The sequence below is a fragment of the Chelonia mydas genome, chromosome 13 (assembly GCF_015237465.2).
Source record: "Chelonia mydas isolate rCheMyd1 chromosome 13, rCheMyd1.pri.v2, whole genome shotgun sequence".
Classification (NCBI taxonomy): Eukaryota; Metazoa; Chordata; order Testudines; family Cheloniidae; genus Chelonia; species Chelonia mydas.
Window position 1 is genome coordinate 22,422,805 of NC_051253.2, and position 19,308 is coordinate 22,442,112.

Below are 19,308 nucleotides of genomic sequence, written 5' to 3' on the forward strand. Positions count from 1 at the left end.
CCTGCCCTGAAGAGCTATCTAAATAGATAGGAGGCAAAAGATGGGAGAAAGGAAGTATCCCCATTTTACAGATGGGGAACTGAGGCACAGAGAGGTAAACTGATTTTCCCAAGGCCACCCAGGAAGTTTGTGGCAGAGTCTGGAATTGAACCTTGATCCTAGTCCATCACCTTACCCACAAAACCATCCTTCCTCCTGGATTTCTTGGCCACTTGCAAGCACTCTCTTACACAAAGGGAATCCCTGTCAGAAGTGGGAGAAAGACGCAGGACTAGGGGAACTGCTGAAAGGCAAGGGTTGGTTTAAAAAAAAAACCGATTTGAGCATGAGCTTGAACACTGGCCCCATTTTTCTGAAAAATTCACCATTTTTTCAGTATATTTTGTTTGCAAGTGGATCTGTGTTTTGGTAAAAGTGCAAATTTTGAGAAAAGCAGACTCATTCCAAGCAAAAAGTGGAATCAAAGATGAAGCGACAAGAGTCATTTTGTCAAATCTCCCTGAAAAATTAAACCTGAGGGGGGGGGGAAAGTCCCCTGAAATGAAATAGCAAATGTTTACATTTAAAGTTGAGTGAGATGTCCACAATTGTATTTTCATTGATTGAAGCAAGATAAAAAAAATCTATCTAATGCTACTGAATGTTTAATGCAAGCAGTGGCAAATCTCTCACTATCTTGTAATTCTTGCTCTCCTACTCCTGATTCCATCTCTGATGTCCCTCTAGTGTTCTCAAGTAAGTATTGCGTTTGCTCATTACTGCTTCACTCAATGTCATTAGATTGAACAATCTCCAATTTGTTTCCCTTACTTGTCTTTGTGCCTCACGTCCTCCTGGTCTCCCTCCCAAAAGAAGCCAGCCGATGGCACTAGCTGGCATAATCTTTTCCGTACTACTGTGCTTCCTACAACTCTGCAGGCTACATGAGCTTTGTCTGTGACTTGAGACTATTTTTGGAAGCTTTAAAAATATCCAAGGGGCACCTTCCCCTTTTAGTCAGATGTGGCATCTTTTTATGTTTAATAAAGAATTTTTTAAAAAAAATATTTCTGCTAAGCATCAACCTGGCTTCCTGTTAAAAATAAAAACAGCTGAGCTGGCAAAGACTTGGGCAAGAGGAAACCCTATTTATAGAATCAATTACAACAGCTATCACGAGAGTGTACTGATCGCTCTGAGCCATATGCTCCTCGGATGAGCAGTGTGGAGAAGGACTAAGTCACAGAAGATGGCATCAGGGAAAAGCCACTTCCACCATTACACAGCCATCAATACATTTGGTAGTGTGTGTATAGGGATGTGTCCTCAGGGAACATTCTGAACTGTGCACATTCCCCTCCAAGACATCACACTGATGAGCTGCAAAAGGCAGCCTAAGTCACTGCTGCTCTGTGCAGCGGTACTTCCCCCCTGCATGTTTTAAGCCACAGCGCAGACTTAAACGAATGCAGCGGCCAAAGACAGCACAGCACGTGTGCCAACCTATCTGCTGCCAGTGCTGGGGGAAGTGGGAGGTGGAATGCTCAGGGTCATGAAAGCAGAACCCTGATGTGCAAACAGCCCAAGTGCCTTGGGATTTACCCTGTACTCATCTACAGCAGCCTATCCCTCCCACCTTTGCACCATCGTCATTATTTCCAGGGTAAGTCCATGCAATGAAACAATACAACAGATGAGTAAGGGCATGTCTACACATAGACTTACTGTGCAGCAAGCTGGGGGTGGGGGAATTATCTACAGCACTTCAACATGCCACACACTAGGTGATGCACACTGAGATTGTCCTAGTGCACTCTGAGGCACTGCAGTTTGAATCAGCAGTACGTCAACGCACACTATGGAACTTTGAGTGGGCAGTAGTAGGGTCCACACAGACACTGTATGGCACATTGGATTGCTGTAAGTTTCCACCCCAGCTTGCTGTGCAGTAAACGGACACATAGGCATGACCTAAGGGGAAAAAAATAGGAGAGAAGTGGGGATAGAATAATAAGATCATGCAGGTGCATTGGATAGTTATGTGGGAGTCAGAAGATTCAGATTCTTTTCCTTGCCCTGGCGCCAACTTGCTGTCCGTGTGTGACCTTGACCAAGTCACTTGACATCGTTGCACCCCAATCTTCCCATCTGTAATATAATATATTTCTTTTTTTATAAAATACTTAGATCTATAAACCGAACACACTGTATAACAGCAAATTATTATTGCCACCTAGTTGGCTCTGAATCAATATAAACATTTTGCTTTTTAAAAAAAATAATACCAACTATCCCAACTAACCACTGATCAAAAGCCCCTGGGATAGGGATATTAGGTGAAATCTGGCCGCGCTGAAGTCAAGGACAAAACTCCCATTGGACTGTAGTGGGATCAAGATTTCTAGTGGGTCCAAAAGGCAGTTCTTGGGTGAAAGTCAGAACAACATAAGGTACAAGTCTTCAGGGGAGCTTGCTAAATTGGAGTCACTATCATGATTGGTGTGTTTACTTTCCAAGGCAACGTAAAATCCATATATATACTTTCCTGGAGAACCTTCCCATTGCAGAGAAAGAATGCCATGGAAAAATAAAGACCTCACTTGGCTTGATGTATCATCTGGCTGCCCAGAAACAGCATATAGATGCAAATTGTTTTCCTTGTTTTTCTGAAGGACAGACACCAAAAAATTACTGGGCATAGGGACATCTTACCAAAACCTTAAATTCAAGTAGAGCTGGTTGAAACGTCATTGACATCTTTTGTTGATTTTAGAAATAACTCCTAACAGGGAACGATAAACACCAACATGGCTGTGAACTCCTTTTTCCTGTTTTTGGATCACCTATGAAGTGGGACTTTGATCATTTTGAAATTTCATATCGATGAAGAGAGGATTTTTTAAATGATCAAAATGTTTCCTATTTGTTGATCAACTCTCTATGGGAGGATGCCTGAGAGATTGCTTGACCACAGGTCTTATCAAATGTGTTATCAAAGCACTTGGGTGAAATACTGGCCCTATAGATGTCAATGGGAGTTTTGCCATTGACTCTGATAAGACCAGAATTTCACTCGAGACACTGAAAGGAGCAATGGGAAAAGGCATTATAACCCAATGATGGGATCAAACTGAAATCCTTATCTGAATATTTCAGGCGCTGCAGGGAGAGTATGTGTATGTCAGGTTTGGTTCCAGGCCCATCTCTAATACTGGTGGGCAAGAAGAGTAGTTATGTCAAATGGGATATTTCATTCTTTGTTTCATCATTAAGCAAAGCAATTCTTAGCTTTACTGACAGAGAAAGAGAACACAACCCACCCACCCACACAGAGAGAAACATTCCCCTCCCCAAGATGCTGAGGTAGTGCCCACATATGTACAGAATTTGTGGATAGCTAGAAACTACCTGTTTCTACCTTAGCTCTCTGGACTGCCCACTAAAGTGCTTTTCTGCACACTGGGCTTCTGCCTTATCCACAGCTCTAAGTTGTCCTCTTATGTTTTCCTCTCTGAAAAATGACTTTTTTTTTAATTATGGCACTTCTCACGGTACATTGTGATGTAACTCAATGGCACAGAGAGCCACAACTCATATTTCCGCAGGATGCCAGCATTTTGGTGCCAAAGTGCCTCCTGGCACCGGACTATCGTTTGCACTGTAATTAAATTGACTCCACTCCTTGGCTTGGTTTTATCCCTGAACAATACCACCATTTGAGTAATACATTCTCAGGGCACTAATACATCACCTGGGTGAACTCTGTCCATGATGTATTACGCCAATACATCATCACAGTGCTCTCCCGCTGTAAGTATGTATGGGCATCATACATCATCAAGCTGAGACAGTGGTGATGTACTGCGCAGAAGATGGCACCTTTCAGGAGTGGAGTAGGCCATGACCAGGAGAATAAAGGTTGGTATCACTATAAGCTGATTTCTTCATGCAGTAATGCTGGCACCGACTCAACTTCACTGAATCTGTGTCTAACTTTATCCCCTTATTTCTTTATCCTGACATGTTGCATCATTGGAAGCATCTCTTGAGATGCGCCATTCCCATAAAGATCCCAAGGGACAGCAGTTACCAGGAGTAGATTTTTTGCTCGGTGCGTGGGGCTTCAGCCCATTAATACTAAAAGCAGTTGCTAAAGCTTTGCGTACCAAGCAGAGAAGACACGCAACCTTTCAACATTCTCTACCCCGCCAATGAGCACCTCCCAAAGAGTTAGCATCAAACATTTACACTGAAATGTCACTGAAGCAACTGGATTTTCAAAACAGTCTTAAAATTGTTTAATGTTGGCCTTTGATTTAACTGAGGGCAAATGATGGGACATGGTGCAAACTCGCCCTGACGAAGAATTACACCAAAGTTCACCTTGTCAGTACTGTTGACAACAGTCTAGAAGCAAAAACTCCTGGTGCCATTCCTGAAGGGAAGCCGAGTTGCTCTTTCAAAATGAAGGCCTACATCTCCACGCTGTGAAAGCCGTTTTACCCCAAAGTAGCTGCACTGAAATCAGTGGATGTATGTTGGTGTAAAGCTGGGGGCAGTGGAGCAGAGAATCAAGCCCCCCAAAAAGGTAGACAATGGAGGCAGCAATCTAAACAAGTGAAGAAGCAAAGAAGCATTCAGATCTTGACATTTTATTGTGTTTTTTATTTTACAGATGTCCAAATCTTTAACAATATAAGGCATAATGGAGACACCTGCTCAGCGACAGACAATGCCAAGGCAACCAGCTCCAAGGGGAGCCCCAAGAGGGACTGAGCTTCAGGGAGAGCAGCCTCCCAGAGCTCCCAAGCACACAGGGGGAGCAGCCTGCTGCACCATCCTTTAGGTTGGAGAACGTCAGACCATGATTCTCAGTTAATCTGTTCCTGCACTGGGAACAGGAATGTATTGGGTAGCAAATGCTCCCCATATGCTGAGTCATTCCGGGGCCAACCCTGGCCCCCAGGACAAGTTAAAGCAGACTTAAAACCCCAGGAAGCAAACAACCACAGCCTGGTACACTCCAGCCACAGCCCCTACTCATCTCAACATGCTCCCACACCAGGGCTGGGAACAGCTAAGGAAGACTTGGACAGGGTCAGGAGCTGTTTGCACCCCCTTTGAGGCCACTTCACTGCGCAGAGCGGCTTAAAGGGGTATACATGTAACAAAGAATCAGACCAGAGAGTGCATAAAGCCTCCTCCCCACCTCCTTCACCCCCTCCCCCGTGCACTCACACCGGAAGCACAGTGCTGCAACTAACACAGAGCACAAAAGGGAGTGGCTAGCACTCCATACCCTCAAGGGGGTGTGACTGTGCTGAGGATGTGGCCTGTTACCCAGCACTCCTAGTTTGTGGTGTGCGGCATGCCCCCTCTTTATTAAAGGGGTAATAATGGCTACTTTGGGGACGTCATTAGAGTACTGTGTTTGCTTTTGCGTTAGTCTGTGAAGTGGGGAGAACAGCACTTCCCTGCCTCACAGGGGTGTGGGGAGGATAAATACAGGAAGGTCTGCAAGATGCCCAGACACTACTGTAATGGGGGCCATGTAAGTACCTAAGGTAGATTAAAAATAACCCTTTGCTGAAGTTCTGAAAAGAGAAAGTTGCCCCTTTTTTCAGAGGAATTGGACGTGTGCATCCTTAGGGAGACAGGCAGAACAGGAACTGGATGCTAGCCAGCAGCCCCAGAGGCTGAGAGAACAAACAGTAAATACATAGATTAGCTGGCTGGTTGATAGAGCCAACCAGCTAAACACATACCCCGACCCCTCAACTCAGTAGCAAGACTGAGGAGTCATTTGGGCCAAGGAGATAACCGGGGAGACCTACACCAAGTAAGAAGCAGTAGGGATATGTACAAGAAGGGCATGTGGAGAGCCAGGGGAACAGGCTGGCATCATTGAGCAAACAGAGGTGGCCAAGTGAACATGGTGGTCCCATTGGCTTTTCTTGGTGGAGATCAACATAGAATATGTCTATGCCGCGTGCAAAGGTGTGATTTCCAGCTCACGCAAATACAGCCATGCCAGTTCTGACTGAGCACATGCACAAGAAACGGAAGTGTAGCCACAGCAGCATGAGTACTTGGGCAGTTAGCTCTTCCCAGCGCTACTAGCCCTGGCACTGCTGCGGCGACGCTTCCATTTTTAGCACACTCGCTCTATCCGAGATAGGGCTGAGATGTCTACTCCACCTGGCAATTACAACTCCAGCCCAGAGTGCAGATCTTCCCTGAGTTATACCGAGTAAAGTGGAAAACTATACATTTAATTCTTAAAAGGGAGATCTGGTTTATGTTTAAGAATGTATGCTTATGAAGTTTGGAGTTTGTGGCGATGGATTATTTAGCTTAAACAAAATAGAATGACATTTCAGGGAGGGAGTGTATTATAAGACATTTCCTCTGATAAAGTCAGTTAATATTTGTCTTTAAAAATTACATTAAGAATTCAGTCATCTTTTGATTAATTTCTTATTCTGGCTCAGTAACTTAAGTCATTAAAGTGTGAAAGAGCAATTTCAGTTTTGCCTCTAGTGCCTTAACAATGGAGCTGCTGCAGACTTTGACCAGTGAGTGACTCCAGCTAGATCAGGAAGCTTCACTTCAAACTAGAAAAATGGGTGAAAATTTGTGAAAGTAAATAAAAACTAGATCCTGTTTGCATTTGAAAAATATTAACCAGGTCTACTGAAAAAGCTGACCCAGTTTTTCCACTGAAATTGGAATATTCAACCCGCTCTGTTCAGAACCGTTAACTATTATCAACTAGCTTTGGGCAAGATGCTAATCTCCAGTATAGGACTCAAGGTCAGAGAACTTGGAAAAATGACAGATGCTCTCACACATTTTTTTTTTTTAATTATTTTATTTTGAACAGAGTGGTCTGTTACCTGGATGCTACAAGTGTCATTCATACTTTACCCTCCAAGAACATTTAGTGCAGCTAAGTTGGATCTGTCTCCCTATGAACTTAATTATCAACAGCATTTAAAAAAAAGTTTCCTTTAACCAACATTAAATGACAGTTTAGACTACTGTATATTTACATATTAATTTACACTGGAGAATTAGATTCTGTCCCTGCATTCAGTTCAAAGTTCTGAAGGTCTGTGGCGTGTGGCATAGTGATGTTCCTAAATGACCACTAACTAATTCCAGTTGGAAATAAATCGAACATTTAACAGGAAGGAATCATTCAAAGTCAACATTACAGAGAAGAATAAAATCACAATATGATACTGCCACTGGCAAAAATTTAAGAGTCAGACATTTCTCATATATATATTTCATTAAATTACCTCTTCTTTTGGATCAAGAATTTAAAGTCAGCTCCCAGATCTCATGCATTGGTGGCTTGGTATATCACATGGGTGCAGCCCACCACCAAAACAAACATTCCCATTCACTTCAATGGAGCTATGGCAATTTACACCAAAGACCTGGCCCACATATTTTTAAACTATCTACAATTATGAATTTTTAACCTGAGTCCCATCTCCCAAGGACAGAAGAACTCCAGAACCTGCCCATATTTCCACAGCAAATTGCTTTTCCCCCATCCTTCCCCGCCTTCCCCCCAGTTATCACTAATTCCTGATGGAAAAAACATGTTTTTCTTGTAGGTTTTTTTTTTTTTGTTATTTTATTTTTGTACAGGGGGGTTAAAAAAAGGTTTGATTTTGCAGTTTAGCATGTTGAGGCCTCACAGTGCTCACTGTCGGAGGGTGCTGATTACCCAGCTTCATTCATCAAAGTGTCACTTTTCTGACAGCCGCTAATAAATATACTGCCAGAGCCCCTCACACCTGGCAGCCATGGCACACTGCAACATGCCGCTAACCTAATTTGCTAATTGCTGCTTTCCCCATTAATTTTAGTCCTGTCTTGTTTGGTGTTGACATGGAGGGAAAAGAAATAAGATGGAAAAAGCAAGCAAGGAAGAAATATCTGGGGGATTTTTTGTTCTTCTCTCCCTTTAAATTTACATGGGAATATCAACTTCTATTAGCCTCCTATTCATTCGTGCATGGGAAACGCTCAGCTCCTTCCGCTGGATGATTGTGAACAAAGGGCTTTCCCCTGTCACAATTTAAATTTTGGTGTTGGTGAATTAGGTGCTTGTGAATGTGAAGGGTTAATAACCAGCAATATGCCTGGGGTTTCACCAGCATTGAGCATTTTCTACTTTTCCGCCACAATGTTACCAATCCAATGCACCTCATCCCTGATCTTCAGCATCCTCTACAATTCCAGCACTGACAACCGCACAGACAGCTCAGCCAGTGTACCCAACCCTGACCTGCAATGACCACTGATATTCCAGTCATAGTTCTTCACTCCCGACCCGCAGAACTCCCTGTTCTGTTATTCCAGCCATTTATTTCTGTTGGACAGAGACTGCTAATGTTGCCAAATCACATAGGGTTCTGTGAGGAGGATAAATATCCTCCTTAAGGGCCTAGAGAGAGTAGATCCTTTTCATTTGTCAAAAAGCTGGGCTGAAATGTTGGCATCCAGACTAGAGGTGAATTAAGAACAGAGGTATGTCTCCATAGCAAAGCTGTGCATAGGTTAGCCCACCCGATTTAGCTTGAGTCCAGCTAGCACAGGTAACAATAGCAGTGAAGACAGCATACCACAGGCTTCCATCTCCTAAGTGAAAAGGGGACTCAGCAGCCTAAGTCACTTTGGTGCTTCGAAAATGTTACTCTAGATCTGGATCTTGCAGCTTGGGCCCATTCTCTAGGGGGAAATTGACGTCAACAAGCCCCAGTTCCCACCGGACTTGTGGCCACGCTGCAGACGAGCATTCCACCCTGAGAAAAATAACCCTGACTGCCCTCCCTCACCTTGAAAGATGCACTGCAGGGTGCAGCTATTGTCCTGCTAGGCCCCCCACTACCTTAGTACATCACCACCACATGTAGCCAAGCAACAAGTGACACATCTAGGACCTCCAGCTTCCAATGGCTTTAGAGGTAAAGAAAAAAAAAAAAAAAATACTGTCCTGTTCCAAGTGAAGTGAAAAGGGCTCAGAAATGTGTAACGGGATTTCCGCTTTTAGCCAAAAGTTTCAATTCATAGCCCTTTAAAGTTAAATTTACCGCCTCCATTTAGCAGTGTCCCTGTAAAATCCCTCTCGGCACAGAAAAACCTGTGTGTGCCATTCAGGAATGCTACAACAAACAATGTATTTCATCCATGGGCTCTATCTGTGCATCTACCTGGCTTTATTCAGGACTCTGTGCCTTCTTAACCATTTCAGTGCCTAGTAGCACCAGCCAGTGAGGCAGTATGGGCAACAGTACCCCACAGTCTAGAACACAGCCCCTCTGGCAATTTCCAGCTAGTGTAGAAGAATGGATTGCAAGGGGAAAAACCAACATCATGCTGGGAGAGAAAAGGATACAGCTTTGTACTGTATTGGGCGTTTCTCCTATCTTTGATGCATCAGGAACAAGCCTATTGCGGGAGACCGGATACTGAACTAGTAAATGATCAATGATCTACCAGAGCATGACAGCTCCTATTGTTCAGAAGTCAAGGCTACTGCAGGGGTTCAACAGCTGTGTGGTATCAGCCCTTCCCTTTAAAGATCCCATTCATTTTCTCGAAAAAGTCTCATCTGCCCCCGCCCACCCAGCTAGTTATCTTCCACAGAGAAAGGCAGCATATTTTATTAGATATAATCCTGAGCCACAAACTTTGGAACCAGACCTTGAAAGCCTTCCAATCCCCAAAATTTGCAGCTCCCTCGTGCTCCATTTTGAGCATCCCCGTCTACAATTTGCCAAGCCTGCAGCAGCTTTCCCCCTTCTTCCATTCAAACTCTCCTGGCCTGATGGAGGCAATAAGACTTCAGACAACCTGGATTCCATTTGGCAGCAAACCAGGCCTCTTCTGAGCATGGCACTGCTACTGCGGGTTGCCTGCTTCAGAGACCTGAGTCAGCTCAAAACTGCAGTGAGCCAACAGGGCAGGCGAGAGAAGGAAGATGAAGCCATGAACATCTGCTCTTCCTTCAAAGGGTGACCCTTGACAGGAGGAGTAGCTTGCTCCATCAGCCTCTTTTCTGAAGGCCATTGGGTCCTCAGCATGAAGACACACTGAAGAGTTCAGGGCCCCTCGGCAGCCTTGCAGCAAGCACCTTTTGTTCAAAGCTCAGAGCTGTTAATTAAAGGACTGGTGATTAATGATTAAACTCCACGTGGTTTCTAACTCAGGCTTAGAAGATCCTAGCAATGCTGACTTTGCTGAAGGCTTCAGTGTTAAGTTCTGGTACATGCAATAGCTATTTATAGACATGTCCATCAGAGCACTGAAACGGAAGTGTCCCTTCAACATCATTAAGAGGAAAAATACCATTTCCAAAAAGAGTAAAGGTCAAATATTCAGATTAAGTAAACAAGGTCTCGGGCTGTCATAACCACAGCTAGAACTGGGTGAACAATTGCCAGTGTGAATCATTTATTCACCCAATTTACCTCTTTCCGTTTGTGGGCAGCTTATATTTTTATGGAGTGGATTCGCTACTAGAAATTATTCACCAAATAATTTCAGCAAGCCATTCTTGACCTGTAACTCAATTTTTGAGTGTGGCAGGTCGTTTTGATGAGAAACATAGGTTATATGGCTTCTTTGAGTTCATAACGTAGCTTTAAAAAGTGCCCTTGGCTGAAACTTGTATACCAGGAGCACACTCATTCGATGTCCTTTAGCCATCCATGTACCTGGCTTGCAGTCACAAACTAGTACCTTGAGTTTCAAAGGACAAATTGCACTCACAAGACAGTGTACTCCCTGCTTTAAAACAAAAACATTAAAGCTATAGCATCTGCACAAGAGTCATTTTTCTTAATTTGTGGACTACCACAGCACCACTCGGCCTTTCCACAGCACCTTTCACCCAAGGATCTCAAAGCACTTGGGTCTCAGTCTACTCACAACAGATACCATTGTCACAACTACTGGTAGGTTCACTCATTTTGTCTAATTCAAACCCCTTCTAGCATTGTGGCTTCAACAGTTCAAAGTTCAGAAGTTCAGCTTTATGGTTCATGTCGCAGTTAGAAGAGACTGGGGAAAAGAGCAGATTAGGGGAGAGAAAAATTTTAATAGGAAATATAGCATGTACAATATTCATGTCCAGGAAGAGAAAAATTGGACATGTAGTAAAAGCCATGGACTCTGGAGACCTGGGATCAATTCCCAGACCTGCCACTGACTCCCACTGTGACACTGGGCAAACTGCATATTTGTGTCTCCATTCTCCAACTGTTCAAGGCGAGATATGATGTTTTTCTCCTATAGTTTGTCTACTTAGATTGTAAGCTCTTTGAGGCAGGGACTCCTTTACTATATGTATATGTGGTGTTCTGTCTCCTCTAGTGGCACTGAGATCACGTAGAGAGATTAATAAGTCTGCTCTACAGCCTTAGCTAGCAGGCATATGGCTTTTCGCTCATGCAGTAGAGGCTCATGCACTAAGCTCCAGAGATCCCAGGTTCAATCCTGACGACTGGAGTCTGTCGGTGTTACATATATGCACATCATAAAACACATTGGGCCCCTTATCTCGTTTGGAGCCTCTCCGTGCTACTATAGTACAGATAATAAGCCTTTGGACAACTCCTAAAGGCCACAAATGTTTTGCTCAAGAAAGCTAGTATTTGTAACACTGATGGCATTAATTGTAAGCAATTAATTTGGTTGACACAGAAGCAGACTACCCTGAAATAGAGATCTGGGAAAGCAGTATTGGATGTTACAGGTGTTACACCTTATTGGGAAGAAAGTGGACCCAAAGTGTTCTTTGAAATTTAGGTTAAAGCACTTGAACCCACTAGATAACACTGGCAAGTCTGAGCCCCACTGCCACTGGCTAAGTTCCAGGCCTTACAGTGGAGGAAGGTGTTTAAATTGGGGCTTAGTTCTTTTTTCTTTTCTTCAATGACACTTAGGGCGTATAGCTTAGCCCTGTTTATGCATCAGGGTCTTCTACAAGTTCTTGTTATTGTTCCCATGGTGTAATAATCCTATATGGCTTGCACAGGCTTTAAGACAGTGCATGTTACGTTACTGGGATCCTTTGTGTGCCTCTCAATGCTTTGTTTTGCGTAGTGCATCTTTGATGTGAAAGAATGCTTTCATGACACGATGCCCAGGGGCGGCTCATTGGCAGCAGAGATCAACCCAGGACCTCTGGATCCAAAAGCATGAGTCTCTACTGCCTGAGCTGAAAGACCCAGGTCTCTTAGTGCAAAACCAGTAGAAGATTCCAAGCCACACAGAGTAAGCACAGGTTATACCCATCCTTAGGAAACTAACAAAGGCAGCCTGAAGTTGCATTGACAGAGCTGTGTATGAGAAATGCCAGTGCCAAGGAGGCAGTGGGCCACATTCTGCTGTTAATGCTGGAGCAAATCCAGCAGCTCCATAGAAGTCAATGGGATTCCTCTATATTTACAATGGTGTAGCTAAGAAAAAAGAGTTTTGTTGAGTGATCTAATGATTAGGCCAGGGGGCTGGGAGTAATGATGCCTGAGTTCAAGCCCCAGTTCTGCTGAGTCACGATGTAAACCTGCGCAAGTCTCTGTCTAATGCTCAGTTACTGCCATGTCATTGAAGTGGAAACACCTAGTCTGCTGCGGGCGGGAAGGCTCAAGTAAAGTGCTATGAGAATCTCTGTTGGGAAATGCCACAATAGTGAAAATCCTCCTCCTAGACTTGGCTCTAGCTAATTCTCTTAGCTCTCACTTTTCACGAGCATCAACAACTCACCCGTTGCTTAAGAAAAATAAGACATTACAGCAACAATAGAAGATAAGTGTATACAGCATATACACCAGAGATTCAGAATGTAAATACAGGTACAGTGATAGGTCCATTCCGGAGTGGGAATAATTAGCCCTTTAATTAAACTTAACTTGCTGAGCATTGCTTTGTTGTTAGCAGCTACACCTGGCTTGGAACTTTCCTGTTTCAGCAGACAGCAGATGGAAAGCACAGACAAGATCCACCCCCCTCCTACTATCTCCATGGTTGCCTAAGCCAGTAATTAAGGTCTGGGACCATGTCTGTGGTAGAGTGAACTCTACCAGCCATTTCCATATCCTATTCTCTTTCCTTTTCGGAGTAGGACTTCTCTTGTTGCTGATCTCCCCAACAGGACTTCCACCTTCGCTTCCTGCCCTCATAATTATACAATGGTTATTTTACCCTAGCCCAGAGCAATGTAAAATCGGTCTTGGATCCTGCAGTGAGAGGTATGTAGGAAAATCCCAGTGACTTTTGGTGAGACTTTATATGGGCACAGGGGCACCCAGCAGGACCTTAGCAAGAAATGGACCAGCTCACACAAACAAAGCAATATTACATATTATTTCTATGGTGCCATCAGCATCCCTGGCATTCTACACACAAAGTAAGTAGAGTTGCCAACCCTACACGATTGTCCTGGAGTCTCCCGGAATTAAAGATTAATCTTTAATTACAGATTATGTCCTGTGATGAAATCTCCAGGAATTTGTCCAAAGTTGGTAACCCTAAATGTAAGCTAGAAAAAGTGCAAGAGTATGTCAATCATAAGGGGGGATCTGTAAAAGATAAGGGTTACAGGAAGGTATTAGAGCTGGTTGCGTAGTACTAAAACCTACTTCATGAATGTGTTCACAAGAAAGAGGGCCAGATTTGTGGGGTGGTGATTATCATTGCTTGCAATTATTCCCATGACTGAGAGGAAATGAAGCCTGAGGTTTCACCCATTTTAATGTAAATTATTTGTATGAAGAATTCATACCAGAAGTTTGTGGCTAGTTATTCTCCTGCTGAGAATGTTTCACTCATCCAGCCAGGGAGCAGAAACAGTGCCACATGAATTTGATGTCCGACAACATAATCCAAGTGACAAATGGCATATTCGAAGGTAACCATTTGTAAATGTCCTCCAGATGAAAATTCTACCAAAACACAGAAATAATGAATTCATGCAGAGAAATCAGATCGTTTTCATGTCCAAAGAGAGAACAGGGCTAATTTAGTAACTAATATTTCACAATGAATATTTGACCAAGTTCTAATTTATATTTTTCTTAGGTGCCAAAGTTTCAGTGACACAAACAAGGACATTGTGGCTGGTAAGAAAAGTTTTGCTTTTTAAAAAAAAATATGCTGGAGTATTTTAGTGAGAGTTTGAAGGAACAAGGCCAGTTTAGAAGGCAGGAGTAGCTGCATGGGGTGTTAGGAGAACAACCAAAGAAGTGAAGGGGAAGTTAGAGTGAGGTTGCATGGCACACAGGCTCTAGGTAGGGCTACCAGGTACAGGGGATGGATGGACAGAAGGTGATCAAGAGAGCAACAAGCTGTGCCAGGTTGCCAAAGCCTAGGGCCTGAGTGGATACAAGGGGGAAGAGACAAGGAGCAAGATTTAAGCAAGAAGAGAACTGTATGGCACTTTGAAAATGAAGATTGAGCATTTGTGTGTGAAGCAGAAGGAGGAAATTGAAGACTGGGATTTAGGAGGGACTGATCTGGTTGGAGCTATGGAGGGACAAATGCAATTTATGCTTCTGCGTGTTGGATAGACTTAAATGGTGAAAATCACGGAAGCCATATATAGGAGGAGGCTGCAGTAGTTAAACCAAAAGAAGGGACTAGACCAGAACTTAACAGCAGGGATGGATGTTGGAGACATTCTGTAGGAGTATCTGCCAACATATTCAGCACCACTCATGACCTACAATACCCTCTGTTCTTCAGAAGGGGCTCAGTCTAGGAAGGGAAGGGAATGCCTCAGGGATCTGCCCAAATGACCCCATGAGACAAAAAGGAGAGAAACAGGGACCCAACCTAAATAGAATAGTTACAGCTTGTCAGATTCACATAGACAGTTTCAGATTTCTTCAGCCTCCAGCCCTAACCTCTTAGCAGTAGGTGTGAATCATTGTCAGAACATATGCGAATAAGTGTCTAATAGAGACTGGAATGAGACCAAAGTGTAATGGGCCAGACACTGAGCTGGCATGCAGTAGCACAGCTGCATTGATTTCGGTGTGGCTACACTGATTTCCACCAACTAAGGATAGTGAACACAAAAGTTATGCTTTAGTCAAGCACCAGTTATTGGGCTCAATACTTGCAACTGGGGGTACAAGCACTGACTGCATAACTGAGTGAAATTTAGATGATCTAATGATTCCTTCTGGCCTTAAACTATGACTCTGCCCCAGTATTTGAATCCGCCACACAGATGATGAACTGGCAGAGCGCTAGCCCTCTATGCTATACTTCCAATACCTGCTATTCTGGATTTCAGTGGTTGGAGAGTTTGTTTCCTGAATTTTCAGCATGACCTGTTGTTGTGTAAGTAGGCCAAAGAGACATGTTGCCTGCAGCACCCACAGCTTGGGCACAGCTAGAAACACAAATGGCCCATTATATCTTTATTAATCTATTCCAATTCTTTTTAATGCTATAAAAACACCTAATGCCACTGCTTTGGCTACTGGCCCCTAACATAACAAGTTACATGGGACTTGTCTCATCAAAATATCATCCTGTCTAAATAGAGAATCTGTCTGAACTGCAGTGAAAATGAGTAATGATCACAATTACTGGGCCATATAACAGTCCAATAAAATCTAATTAAAATGATCCATGTCCCATCTGCTGGGGGGAGAGTGGGAGGGAAGGGGGGAGTAAATAACACTGTCTCTGTTTTTAAAATGCAAAATATTTCATGATAAAACGCTATTTACATTTTATAACAGTCTCCAAACTGTGCTGCCAAGGAACTCCTGCGGCTATTGGCATCTCCTCAATTGCAGGTAAGTTTGAGGAGATGCTTCCAGACAGGAAGGATTGCCCAGTAGTTAGGGCAGTCGCCTAGCTATTGAAAGACGTGGGTGCAAGTCCCTGCTCCACCACAGGCTTCCCATGATGCACTGGGTAAGCCACTTGGAGTCCCCTTTTCTAACGTTTTGTGCCTGCGTCCCATTTGCAAAAGAGATTTATGCACTGAGGAGCCCATTGACTTTCAGTGTCACTTAGGCCCTTTTCAAAACATGTCATAGGCACTTATGTCACTTAGGGGCTTTTGAACTCATTACCCAGGGCTGTAACCAGGGTGGGGCAATCAGGGCAACTGCCCAGGGTGCAAAGTCACAGGGGCAGAAACTGAGGTGACACATGCTGCAAAGGTTAGTCAGGCCAGCCGTCATGGCTGGAGTCGGGGATAGAGAGCCACCTCCACCCCCTGACTCACTTCAGTGAGCCCTGCAGCCTGTCTGGGTTGGGGGGTGGGGGGAACCAAAAAATCGAGGGAGAGGGGGCACGTGACATTGCATCTCTTCCCCCATGCATCACCTCTGGGCGGAAAAATGACAAAAAATGGTAAGGGCAAATATGCTTACTTGCTAAAATGCCTAGTTACAACTCTGATGTTACCCTTCATCTCGGTGCCTCAATTCTCCGTCTGTAAAATAGAGATAAGAGAACTTCCCTACCTTTGAGGGATGTTGCAAGGATAAATACATTAAAGTTTGAGGTTTGTCATGCTGTCTGGAGTGGTTCACGACTGAGTGCCAACCTCAGCACAGACTGTCAAGAAGCAGGACAGACACCCCAAACTGGTCACATGTCCTATAATTAGATTTCATCAACCCAGTAACAAGTGTGAACCCCTAAAGCACTGTAGTAGTTCACAGACCATCACCTTGGGCATTCCAGTCTATCTTGCCACCCAGGCAAGATGGGCTTAGTGATAATTGGCTGCTATACACCAAAGATCACACAATATTCAGGTTACTTCCAGTCCCAAGAGACCAGCCACTTATCCCAGGTCAATTTCTACCCTAGATCCCTCAAAGACAAGCTTGTAACCAATCCTTCCATCAACTAACTAAAGATTTATTAACGAGGAAAAGGAAATTAAAGAGTTATTACAAGGATAAATATATACTAGAGTTACAGTCAATGGTTTTAAAATGTGACAGTTGTAGTAATCTGTCAGCTCAAGGTCTTTTAGGGTGGATAACCCAGGTTGACCTTGGGGGATCTCTGCTTCTGTTTTGTAGCTCCAACCCGGAAAAAAAAGATGAAAAATTTTCTTGTCAAACATTTTTATTTCCTTCTTCCAGAAGTCAAGCTGATGGGACGAGCCCCCTTTTTACAAAACCACTTCTGGGTGTAAAGGGGCAATTAACAAAATCTTTGTATTGTGATGTCCCACGATGGCCCATTTAGTATTGACTGGGTTTCTTGATGGTTAGAAGGTGATCCCTCCTGACTAGGTTAACAGTTTCAGAGCAAAAAGATTTTTATAGTCATAAAATTTAAATGATACCTTTAGCATGCAATAAAGATATGAGAGATCAATGCATGCAGCAATTTACAAGCATTTCACAAAATCTAAACACTAAACACATTGTTGTAAGTTTGATATCCATCTTAACCATATTAACACATAGGTGAAATTGACTGGTTTCCTGCAATGAATTTGTCAGTGCTCAGCTGAGGCCTAAAGCCTTGACAAGAGCTGGCACCTGGTCTGTCAGTGTCACAAGGTGCTCTGATACTACAGCAGTGGGGTCCATATTAGTACACAGCAGAGACAAAACAATAACAACAAAAATTAAGTTACTTACTCTGTCTGCTAACCACTGGCTGCACATGTCTGGATACACTTAGCCAGTTAGAGAATGTCAGCCCCTTGGCTGTGCTTTCTAGGCTTACAATGCGCACTTTCCACCTTGAGCTTCAGCCATTTCTTGGACTCTATAGCCAGCAATGCTGAGTTGCCCCCAAATGCAAGTTGCTTTCCACCCCATTTCACAGTAACCCAATGTGTAAGTACCAAGTGAAACCAAGAGCTAGTTGGAGCATACGAAAGAGAGGCAAGTCTCAGAAAGACTGCTCTTAGAAAAAAATGGTGCCACCTTACCCAAGACAGTTACTAAAAACTCTCTAAATAATGCCACAAATGTAGGCAGCTCTTCCTAGAACAAGGAGTTAAACAGTAAAGGAGATGAGGGGAGCGTGTCGAAGGGAGACAAAAAACAAAGTTAAAGCATGGGACAACAGTAGAGTAAAAGGAGGCCTTAGGAAAAACTATTGGTGAGAAGGAGAAGGTAGGATTTTTGTGACAAGGTGTTAAGACAGGATTTGCAGGGGAAGGCACTTGGAAAATAGGAATTTGGAAATTGTTCTAAGCATAGGCAGCAGCAGAACTGAAACTGCAAAAGTCATGACTGGAAAGAGACTAAGGACTGGGAGGAAAGTAGGGAGAATGAGAGCAGAGGTGTAAAAAGGGTGAGATTGTGTAGGCCCCTGGGCTGGGCACGCCCAAATCAACACGCTGGATCTGAACTTCTTATCTATGAGCAGAAGTGGAGCCCTAGAGTCAGACTCTCCTAAACTTGAGCATTTGAAAGTCTGGGTCCAAGCTGGAGCCCTCCCAAAGTTCAGAGTGTTCAGATCTGGTCATCATAGTGCAGTTCAAGCTACAAATTCAGTCCTGAATTCAGATGCATCATTCTGCTTCTGGCCATACATCACTGAAGCCATCCAACTAAATCTAGTGAGAAGCTGAAGTTGCTCAGTACCTCAGCACAGGCACTCATCACCACAAATAATCGGGCCCAATCTTTCAATACTTGATTAAATCAACCTTACTTCCCATTGGCCCGAGGAAAAATAAATGGAAAACAGCCTGTACTTAATGTTTGTCGCTGTAGCAAGTTCTTACCTCTCATCAGATGCACATGGTCTTCAGTCTCTTGGGGAAGTATACTTTGTTGTGGTTCAGTGTTTATTGCCTTGACCCTCTAGCACAAGCAAGAGTCCAGACATAAAATATATCCTTGTTGCACCCCAGGCCTCAACCTTCATGCTTCAACAGTTTGTAGTTTTACCCTCCCTTTCCTGGGCTAAGCAGTGTCACTAGTCCTTTCCTGTGGGAAATTCTGCCCAACACTTCCCCCTGCTGATGCAAGGATTAAATATGGACTTCTCCCTCACTCAGAAAGCCTTGGCCACGGTCTCTTTTCCATGTTCTTGTTGGAGAGTCCCACTCCAGCTCTTGCCTCATCCCTGGTCTTTCAGTTCTGAAGGAAGACTGCTACTTATACTCCTTGTCATTCCTTCCCAGCATGCCTTGCTGTGCTGACACATACTCTCACGGCTTCTGCACCAAACAGTGAGAATTCCCTTGTTCTGATTCCCCTGAAAGGGCTCATGCATCCCATTATTCTACCCTCCTCATTTTTCCCCCCACTCTCCATCAATGAAAACTGATGCTGAGTACAAAATGTTGCATTTCACTCAAAA

General features: G+C 43.7%; 1 long non-coding RNA gene across 1 annotated transcript in view; it reads right to left on the reverse strand.

Moving 5' to 3' along the window:
• The window catches only part of LOC122462720, a 109,780-nt gene extending 90,685 nt beyond the window's left edge, over window positions 1–19,095 (reverse strand). Inside the window, exon 1 of the long non-coding RNA XR_006285433.1 lies at window positions 18,728–19,095. This is a non-coding gene — a long non-coding RNA (uncharacterized LOC122462720). The remainder of the gene's footprint in view (window positions 1–18,727) is intronic.
• Between the last annotated feature and the right edge of the window lie 213 nt (window positions 19,096–19,308).